We start from the raw sequence: 10,749 nt of genomic DNA, 5'->3' as shown, positions 1-10,749 counted from the left end.
AGGTTGGAAGCCTAGGGAACGCTTAGGTAGAACAGCTGCCCTCCACCCTGAAAGCTTCTTCAATGCTGTATGTTTTCTTTAAAAGCTGAATATTAGTTTAATTTGCCTAGTCACCTTAGGCAATTACTCCACAGTTCCTTACTATGGATTTTTTATTGGTGTCTGGTTAGAGATGTCTGAATTTGGAAACTTATTTTCCTTTTGTAAACTACAGAGCTGGCAGCAGTGGGAGTAAGTGGAGGTGTCACAAAATGTTTGAAATATACATGCTCTTATCAAATACAGCATTCTGAAAAGAAGGTAAAAACAAATTATAAAACTATTAAGTAGAAACCTTCAAAGTTTTTTTCTTTGTTTGTTTTTGTTTTCCTAATTTTTTTCCTATTTTGCCAGTCTGTGCATGCAGTGGCAGTTCTCATCTCTGAAAGCCACACAAACCCTGAAAATCAGCTGTCTTTAAACTGTTACTAACATTTCATTTGACTATAACCCTTCTGAAAATCCATCTAGGTCTCTCTTGGCTTATTCATTTGCCCTAAATCCACTTTCTGCTGTATCATCATCTAGATATACCAGTTTCTTTTCTCATTTTATAACAATGTCCTTATTGCTGCCTTCCTATGTAACTCCATGCAGAAGTATTACAATAACCACTGAAAACAAGGACATTTTATTCTGTGTATATTTCTTTATCTTAACTTCACCAAAGTTTGTTCTCAGCTTCTTATCAATGCTATCAAACTCAAACTCAGTTGCCACTCAATGTGTTGGTCTGCAATTAAGTAAATTGCTTTCTGCAGCTTTGCAATGTAAAGAGTCTCTTTTCTGTTAAAGGCAAAGGGGTTAGGAAAACAAAAGAGAGAGGACAACTCTGTGGGAGGTTCAGCTCTCACTGAACCTCTGAAATACATCTCTAAGCAATCTTTATTATATAGTTTATATTTTATTCTTCTGTTCAAGACATTTATTTTTAAAAAGGGAAGATATGGCAAGTCAGAATAGAAGAGAATTAGTTTCAAAATGTTTTATGATGATGTCTGATTAAGTGGTCAGCATTCTGAAAAGTGTGGTGTATGCATTAATTAGCCCAATACAGGTTAGGATCTCTCCAGGCACTCACACTCACATGTGGCACGCAGTCTTTAGTGGATAAGCATCTGTGGATGTTGGTGACCCTTCTCAGACTGTACCTCCCTGGGTTACCTGTTACTGAGTAAGTACATTTCAGGTTGAGCTGGACCCTTGTCAAATGCAAAATAGTGAGAGGACAATGTGCAAGTCACCAAACCTACGGTGACTTACACATTCCCTGTGCAACTGTAGGACAGTGCTTTCTTGACATTGCCAAACAGTTGGTAGTCCTGCTGTGTGGAGGACAGGAAGAAGGAGCTGTATTTTTTTCCTGGAAAACCACTGAGTGCAGCTTCACATGCCTGCCGTCCCCACAGCACCTGTCAGTCTGGCTTCAGGCATGAAGAGAGGACATCCAGACACCCTTCCCTGCAGTCAGCCGTGAGAGAAGACCAGGAGAGGTGCTGGTTTAGAGCTCTTTGGGCTGTGCCAGGCCCGGCATAGTTTGCAGAGCTGCAAGTGAACTGATGTGCTGGAGATGCTAAGGAGGTTCTTTGCTGTCCAATCTGGCAGTCATGCTGTGTGGTGTTTTTATCTGTTTGTGATTTTGTTCTGTTTTTCTAAATCTATCCTTTTGAATAATAGTACTTAATTTTTAACTATTTGGGAATAAGTCTCCAAATACTCTGTTGCAAACTCAACTCTCTGCAGTGTGGTAAATCCATGGTTCAAGAGCAGAGCAGTAGTCAGGGAAGACAGCTACTGGAAGACACCCAGGGTACTGAGGACTTCTGAAGGGTTGGCAGCACTCCACCTCTCAGCTGTAAGGGACCCAAGAATGGGATGTTGTGAATACACAATATTGTGAATAATGTCCCAGATGTGGAGTAGGTGTCTGTAAGTGATAGAAGTTTTTTCTGTAAACAGCTGTGGGGTGATGGTGTGCAATGACGATTACTAGACACACAGGTTTCTAATCTAGTAGTTCTGGAGTGTTGCTCTTTGAAGAACTCCTCACAAATTCCTAAAAAAGGCTTTTTCAAAAATATGTCAAACTAAATGAATAGGAAAAGTTAGTGTGCGAATATTGACAGGGAACCATAGACTCATGTAAAGGGCAATGAGGCCAGTGACCAATGTTTGGCTGGTTGCACTGCTGCTTAAATGAGACAAATGGGTGAAAAGCATTTTCATTAAATGGCAGTCAGTTGCTAAAAGGTTTTAAATCATCATCTCCATTTGCATTTTTTTCAGTCTAGCTTCAGCTCACTTCATGTGAGATGTTTTTGAGTCTTCACATTCTGGGCAAGTAGAAATAGCTCGTGATCTCATGTACTCTCCCTCTTGCCCAAGTATGTGGAGCACAATTAACAGATTTCAGTCTGGGGAGGTAGAGGTATTGTTCTGGTCAGCAAAAGAGCCTTCACTGCATTATTCATATCTAGACCGAAAATAAATGGCCATAGGGGCCACAGACAGTGATACCTCATATTCTGAATTTTGGCTTTTCTCTCCAGAGGCTCAGCCATCCTGCACCTCCAAGGACCCCACTGTACAGTCAATAACTGGCTGTGGCCTCATTTGGATCCTGACTAACTCTTGTAAGGAATAGTCCAGCAATTCGTGCCACTAAGGGGTGTGAAGGGTTAACATTGAGGCCTGGGTTTAGGCGAGAAGAGAACAAAGGGATTTCTTCAGAGAAAAACTGCTGACTTTGCACAGACGTGCAGTAACTTCTCACAGCCGGCCAAGAGACCACTAGATAAGGAAGAAGAATACGAGCCTCCCTGTCCGAGCGGCCCCCGAGAAACCAACAGAGACTGATAAGCAGGTGCACCTGGGAGGACTTCGGATTCGGGAAACCAATTATAATAACCCTGCCTCTTCTAGAAGTAGTAATGAATATGTATTAGCCTAGGAGCATAAAAACCAGCCGCCTTACATAACAGGTGTGCGTCCTGGTGGAGCAGAGACTCCCGGCGCACCCAGCGCTGTTTGCTTGCCTCTATTCATTTAATAAATTGTAAACTTTGATTGTAATCCTATTTGGGACTCAGTCATTTATAACAATTGGGGGCTCGTCCGGGATGGTCTTGGTTCCTGAATTCTGACTTGATCTAGGAGGGGCGCCTGCACCATTTGGTGGCTCCTGTTCGAGTCAGGTCGGGGCTAATGCCATCTTGAACCTGAATAAGGGCAAGCAAAGATTTAGATTTTTTTATGAGCTCCCTTTGCCGGCTGCAGCACTATATTTTGCCCGTAATTCTGCGCGCGAAGATCCGAACGAAGACGACGGAGTCGTAAGTATTTAAGGCGTATACCGTTCGGTTGGGTGGGATTCGGTTGCCTGTGTGTGTGAGAGTGTGACTGAGACGGAACGTAGTTCCGAAGCGATTGTGGAGGTCTTCTAACCGCGGTTCCAATCTCCCGCGAGGGACTTGGCCGGTGAAGGACCGAAGCGATTCCTATAGGATTCGTGGGTGGGTGATAGGTCCTAAACCCCCTGCAAGACACTCTCACTAAGGCAACCAAGGGCTGTAGGAATTGCCACAGTAAAATTCCTAGATGGGTCAGACAAAATTGAAGACCCGGGACCAGAGAAAAGGGAGCAAATTACCAGACATACCATCAGAAAGTCCATTAGGGATAATGATTAGAAATTGGAACGATAGGGGCCCCAGAAAAGGGAAAAAGTAAATTAAAAATGGTTCAGTATTGTATGACAGAATGGCCAAAGGAGCCTTTAAGACCACATGTCTTTTGGCCCGTTTTCGGATCCTTTGAAGACTGGGTTTGCCAGGCCTTAAATATACATGTTAATTCAAAGGAACCTTTTAGCCAGGAGGAAAGTGATTATGCAGGATTATGGATCAGGATCTCACGTCCTTTTCCAGCCTCAATATTTACACTAAAAGCAGACGAGAAGTTTGACGAAGAAGAGAACAAAAAAATAAAAAATAAAAAAAAAAGGAAAAAGAAAAAGATGATGAATGGGAGTCATTGGATAACCTACCACCTCTATATCCTAACAATCCACCCCCGGTGGTGCATCTTGTAATCCTGTTTTGTTCTTAAATGTTTTGACTGTGTCAAGGAGGAAGGTGGGAGCATTATCTAAGTAACAGTTTAGAAGTTTGGGTATATTCGCGGTGGTGTTCGGTCAGTTTCCCAAGTATCGGGGGAGGGGGGCTGACTGATTATCAAAGTGGTAGAACGGAGAGTAACTTCTTTGGTGGTTCGGGCCTGAGCCCTGGGAATTCGGTAAGAAGGGGGAGAGCGAATTTATTTAGGCCTCGATACCTTTTTAAACCCCCATCTTGACGGATACACAGGAGTGATTCCTTGTTTTGTGTAGGCTTACTAACAAAGTGCATGAGAAAAATTAGCATTTGACTTGAAATTCGGTCTTATTGAAATGTAAATTTTGTGGAAAAGGTGTTATTGTTTGTCTAGAAGACAGAAGGCTGAGTGCTTCAGGTGTTTTTCCGAAGTCCTGCGGATTTATGATTGGAATGGGGCTCATTAATAATCTGAAATAGTAAAGTTTGTATGTGGAAAGAAGAGTTTAATCCCAGAGAATTGGGACATTTGGGAAGAAGATTAGGAAAAGATAGTAAAAACCTGCAATAAAAAGGTTTGCGTGGAAATTGAAACAAGGGACAGTAACTAATATAAATAAATAAAAGGGAATGGGAAATCAAGGAAAAGGGGAAAATCCAAAAAAAAAGGCGTCCTAAAAAAAAAAAAAAAGCCTCCTTGGGTGCATATTGGCACATTGGAAGGATATTGTTAGAAATGGGGGCACAGAAAGCAAGAGGACTTCCACTAAGTATTGCAATCAATGGTGGCCACTATATAAACTAAATGGCCACTTTATGGATCAATCGACTATAACAGTGTCTTGCAATTAATGTTTTTGAGGAGAGAAGGAAAATAGGATGAAATGTTGTATAGTGATATGTTGTTTCAGCATGTTGGAGGGAAAAGGTTTGGAATTAAGTTGGCCCCTGACTGAGCCTTTGGTGTTGGCATTAGAAAAGTACGGGCTGGAGAAAGATAAAGGAAGTGTTAAAAGGATTGTTGAAGGTGTTAAAGGTTGTGTGGCATGTAGTATTTAACAGAGCTGTTTGAAGTTGAATGAGCAGGGAAGGAGGATGTAGGAATGTTAATAGTTCCGTCTCAACCCGAGGCTGAGATCTCTAAATCGCGGGTGTGAACCCTCTGGGGCAGGGGGACCGTGATGGGTCCGAGAGAGTTGTCGTGGAAACAGAAAAGCAGCTAACTCTTGAAACAACCTGAGTTCCTGTGTGAGCTCAGATTGCCAATGGGACCGCTCAGGGAACTTTCAACGATTGCATTCCCCTGACCGACCCCCTCACTGAGACCCTAATCACCCCGGAATTATGTAAATACTAAAATCTGGTTAAATTGGCTATTGGGAGTTGAGAATCTGTTCCAACAAGGTCCAAAAGAAACCCCTATGGAATTTATGGAATTTTTGAATTTCTGGACCAACTTTGAAATGCAATGAAAAAAAAAAATGGACCTGGCTTAAAAAAAAAAAAAAAAGAGAGAGAGAGGCAACTGGCTAGCCTCTTTCCAGGGCAATCAGCCCCTGATATCAGAAAGAAATTGTCTTAGGCTGCAGGACAAACTTACAACAGTCAGGAATGATGGGGACCTGGGGCATCTACCCTAGCAGGTCCACTAGTTGAAATAAAGCTAGGAAACGAAGACAGAGGCTTGAATTTTTTGTTGGTTATGGGAGCTTCTTTCTCTGTGTTAATTAGGCTGTAAATGTAATAGGAGCAACATATTCAGTGTTAAATAGTTTAAAAGGACGATTAGGAACTAAGACAACTACAATAATTGGAGCCACAGGGAAAGAGGAGGAATGGTCATTCTTACAACCCCTTGATTTGCGTTTTGGGGGTAAGGAACTAACCCATGAATTTTAGTATGTACCAGAATGCCCGATGCCACTCTTGGGACGGGACCTATTAGCCAAATTAGATGCAACAATAACCTTTGAGGATGGAGAATTAATAATGAAGGTACCTGAGTCCAAAGTAGGCCAAATCCTAATGATCAAAGATAAACCCTTTGTTAATATTCCAAGAGAAGTAGAAAATGCAGTTATAGCAACAGTACGGGAAACAGATGTACCAGGGAAGTCGAAACTGGCACAACTGGTAAAGGTGGAATTAAAGGAAGGAGCCAAACCTGTTTGAATCAAACAATATCCACTTAAGATAGAAGCTAGGCACAGGAATGGTGAAAATTATTGACAAATTTCTCAAATATCAGATTCTGGAAGAATGTAAATCGGAATACAATACTCCAATTTTTCCAGTAAAGAAGCCGAATGGCGAGTATAGATTTGTACAAGATCTTAGAGCAATAAATGAAATAACAAAGGATATTCACCCGGTAGTAGCTAATCCTTACACATTGTTAACATCTGTGAAAGGGAAATATAAATGGTTTACCGTGATAGATTTAAAGGATGCCTTCTTTTGCATACCTCTTGATAAAGATAGTAGAAAATTATTTGCCTTCAAATGGGAAAACATATTGAAGTTTTTGGACCACATATGGTAACAACCGTTTTGGAACAAAGGGGGGGGGGCACTGGTTATCACCCAGCTGGATGATGAAATATCAGGCAATCCTAACTGAACAAGATGACATAACCTTGAAAACGACTAACCTGTTATATCCAGCAGTATTTCTAGGAACCGTTCCAGAAGAAGGACCGTTGGAACACAATTGTGTGGAAATAATCGAACATACGCCAGCCACAAAGATTTGAAGGATGTACCCCTTGAAAGGTATTCAGTGGGAATACCACACTCCGTGGCACCCACAAAGCTCAGGGAAAGTAGAAAGGATGAATCAAACAATAAAACAACAATTGGCTAAGTTAATGATCGAGACACAGCTGCCCTGGACGAAATGCTTACCATTGGCACTTTTAAACATAAGAACTAAACCACACAGTGAGACTGGTTATCATCATATGAAATGTTATATGGTATGCCTTATTCTCAAGGGATGCCCCTAGGGAACAATGTAGTTGAGGATCATAGTATCCAGAAATACATAATTACCATTGGAAGGAGATTACAGGAGATAAGAGAAATTGGGATGATGACTCAGACACCACCTTTAGGATTTGCTATTCATAAAATACAACCAGGAGACAAGGTCTTAATAAAAACCTGGAGAGAAGAATCATTGAACCCCCGATGGGAGGGACTGTACCTTGTTTTACTTACTACTGAAACAGCTGTGAGAACAGCAGAAAGGGGTTGGACCCACGCATCCAGAATAAAAGGACCAATAACTACCGAAGCCTGGAGGGTTGAGTCCACTCCTGGGGAACTGAAACTGAGACTAAAGAGGAACTGATATCCCAGCAATGAGGTTCTGCATGAATTAAGGGCACTGGATAAAGAGGACAAGGCTGAAGGGAGGAAAGGGAGAAGGCAAGACCGGGGTAGGACCCTCCACTGCGGCGTGTATGGTCTACCGAGGGAGGCAACCCCTATGGGTATTGACCGCCGAGTGAGAGTGCCTCGACCGGACTTCTCCCACACCAAGATCAGTTTGTCCTGAGAAAAATAACATGAGAACCTTTTAAACCCATAATAAAATTGTGATTAGTTTTTCCAGGAGCTGGATCACCCTGAAGGGCTGAATGGTAACACAAGCTTTGAAAGCGGGCCCAACCCCATGATTGAAGGCGCTTCCCACACTCTCAAGATTGGACGGCGAAAAAGGCTTATAATATGACAGGTCGCCAAAGAGAACTGAATTGTGACTGTAAGTGGAAACCCAACGTGGGAGCTTGGAAGCGTGCATATATGAGTACAAACGGGGCAGACATTGTAACAGGACCACTCGGTAACAAGGACACTCTGTATTATCACGCCCCAAAGGGTAAAGATGGATGGGATGGTCATTTTCCAAACGGGACGTGGGCCCTAAAGAGACATTATTGGGTGTGTGGCAAACATGCTTACAAGAGGCTACCCGGAAACTGGTCGGGAATATGCTATGTGGGGTACATAAGACCCTTGTTCTTTTTATTGTCACAAACACAAGGAAATCATTTAGGAATAAGATTATATGATGACCTGAACAGAGTAAAACGATCTATTGATACTTTCTTATCCGGGGATAGTGCCCAAAAATGGGGAAAGGATGAATGGCCTCCTGAAAGAATCATACAGCATTATGGGCCAGCTACCTGGAACCCGAATGAGTTGGTGTCAGGAGCCCGAGAACCTATTTATAATTTGAACCGAACAATTAGGTCGCAAGCTATCCTCGAAGTTGTAACCAATCAAACAGCGACGACCTTGGATCTTCTGGCTGATCAATCCACTCAGATGAGGAATGCTATCTTTCAACGTAGAATGGTCTTAGACTATTTACTAGCAGAAGAAGGGGGAGTGTGTGGAAAACTGAACGATTCTAATTGTTGTTTACAAATTGATGATAATGGAAAAGTGGTTAAGCAGATAACAAAAGAAATTAAAAAGCTAGCCCACGTCCCAGTACAAACTTGGAAGGGTATGGATTGGGATTTCTTTCCATGGTTGCCTGGTGGACCATGGGTTAAAAGAATGCTATTTTTATTTTTATGTGGTGTAATGACATTATTGTTTATACCTTTTATGATACCTTGCTTTACGTTGTTGATACGGCAGATAATAAATAGCACCCAATTTGTGATGACTTTGGGAGAGAAAAGGTGATGTGTCGATAATGATGCTTAAGAAATGGACACCCCGAGAACTGACTGATGAAATCCAACTGCTACTAACAAAAGTTGAAGAAGAGACACGAATTGATGATATTGAAAAAAAAAAAGGGAGGAATTGTAAGGAATAGTCCAGCAATTCGTGCCACTAAGGGGTGTGAAGGGTTAACATTGAGGCCTGGGTTTAGGCGAGAAGAGAACAAAGGGATTTCTTCAGAGAAAAACTGCTGACTTTGCACAGACGTGCAGTAACTTCTCACAGCCGGCCAAGAGACCACTAGATAAGGAAGAAGAATACGAGCCTCCCTGTCCGAGCGGCCCCCGAGAAACCAACAGAGACTGATAAGCAGGTGCACCTGGGAGGACTTCGGATTCGGGAAACCAATTATAATAACCCTGCCTCTTCTAGAAGTAGTAATGAATATGTATTAGCCTAGGAGCATAAAAACCAGCCGCCTTACATAACAGGTGTGCGTCCTGGTGGAGCAGAGACTCCCGGCGCACCCAGCGCTGTTTGCTTGCCTCTATTCATTTAATAAATTGTAAACTTTGATTGTAATCCTATTTGGGACTCAGTCATTTATAACACTCTGAAGACATGGCAGTGTGGCCTTCCAGGCAGGCTCAGTTACACATAGTTCTCTCCTGACACTAAATTATTTCCTTGCAAGCTTCATGGACAAGGTTATAAGCAATCTTGTCAGCCAAAGCTGGCCTTGCAGAGCACAGGGACATTGTTGTAGTCTTTGGCCATTACAAGCACTTAGCCCATGTCTGAACCTGCAGGGCTTGGAGAGCCCCTGCCCTTTCTGTTATCATCCAGTCCACCCCCACCCAAAGGTCTAGGGATGTGGGGGGGGGGGGAGGGGAGGGAATGAAGGGGGTGCTCTGGCACAGAGGCCCCACGGGAGCCCTGTGTTTTGGTCCTGCAGCAGTGCTGGACCTGGATGCCTATGGGTGAACTTGTCCAGCTCCCCACCCCTCACACCCCACCTGCTTTGCCCAGCCTCTCCCATCCCACTCTCCCAATGCTGTTCCTGGGCTCCCACAGGACCCCAGCTGCACCATCTCAGCCCCGTGCCTCATGAAGCCATTGGCTGTAGACAGGCAAAGGTGACCAAAGGGAGCCCTATCCCAGGAGAGCACTGTCCCTTCATCCTTTCGGAGGTTAGTTACTGTCTATCACAATGATGCTGTGGTCTACATGAGATGCAGCAAGCATGAGTACGGAAACCTGTGCTTAGAAAAAGACAGCATAGACTTTTGGCTTGAGCTCACACTGAATGTTATTTTATATTTACCACAAACATTTAAGTATTGGTTTTGTTTGAGCTGAAGTCTCCATTCTCTGACTGTGACGGGGGGTGGGGGGGTGGGGGTGTTCAATGCCAGGACACTAAAGTGGAAACTTCTGAGCATCTGCCCAGTCCAGTGAGAAGCAGCATTTATAGATGGAGACTTAGTGAAGCTTTCAGCAATTTCCATGTTAGAGTGGAATAAAGGATGCAAGAAATGAATACAGAGCAAGAGCTAGTCCTAGCAGGAACCATTGCGTCCACCAGCAGCATCATTCTTACACAGTTCTGTCATTTAACGACAAAATGTGCCAGGTGTTTACTACTGCATGCCAGATTGAACAGAAGTAATAATCTTCAGATACAGAAAAAGCTTAGATGCCCAGTGAAAAAATATGTATATAAGCACATATTTTTCTAGGTATAGCTATTCTAGTTCTTCCCTGACAGGACAGTTTCCAACTTCTCCATCCTTATCACTTGGACACTGGGGGGGGGGGGGGGGGTGTTCAGGTCTTATACTTACTTGCATCTTTGCAAACTAGACACTTCCATATAAGCACAGTTCTGCATGACTTAGGAGTTTAGTGAGGTCCCACAATCACTGAGATCACT

At 43.0% G+C, this 10,749-nt stretch overlaps 1 long non-coding RNA gene across 1 annotated transcript; it reads left to right on the top strand.

Moving 5' to 3' along the window:
* Positions 1-233: 233 nt before the first annotated feature.
* On the top strand, positions 234-8,991 carry LOC310900335. Its single transcript, XR_014585027.1, has 2 exons — positions 234-6,902; positions 7,738-8,991. It is a non-coding gene; the product is annotated as an uncharacterized lncRNA (long non-coding RNA).
* The last annotated feature ends 1,758 nt before the right edge of the window (positions 8,992-10,749 follow it).

Source organism: Anser anser, assembly GCF_964211835.1.
Source record: "Anser anser genome assembly, chromosome: 5".
In the NCBI taxonomy this organism is placed as follows: Eukaryota; Metazoa; Chordata; class Aves; order Anseriformes; family Anatidae; genus Anser; species Anser anser.
The sequence above is the reverse complement of the archived record's forward strand: the minus strand, read 5'-3'. Positions and strand labels throughout refer to the sequence as shown.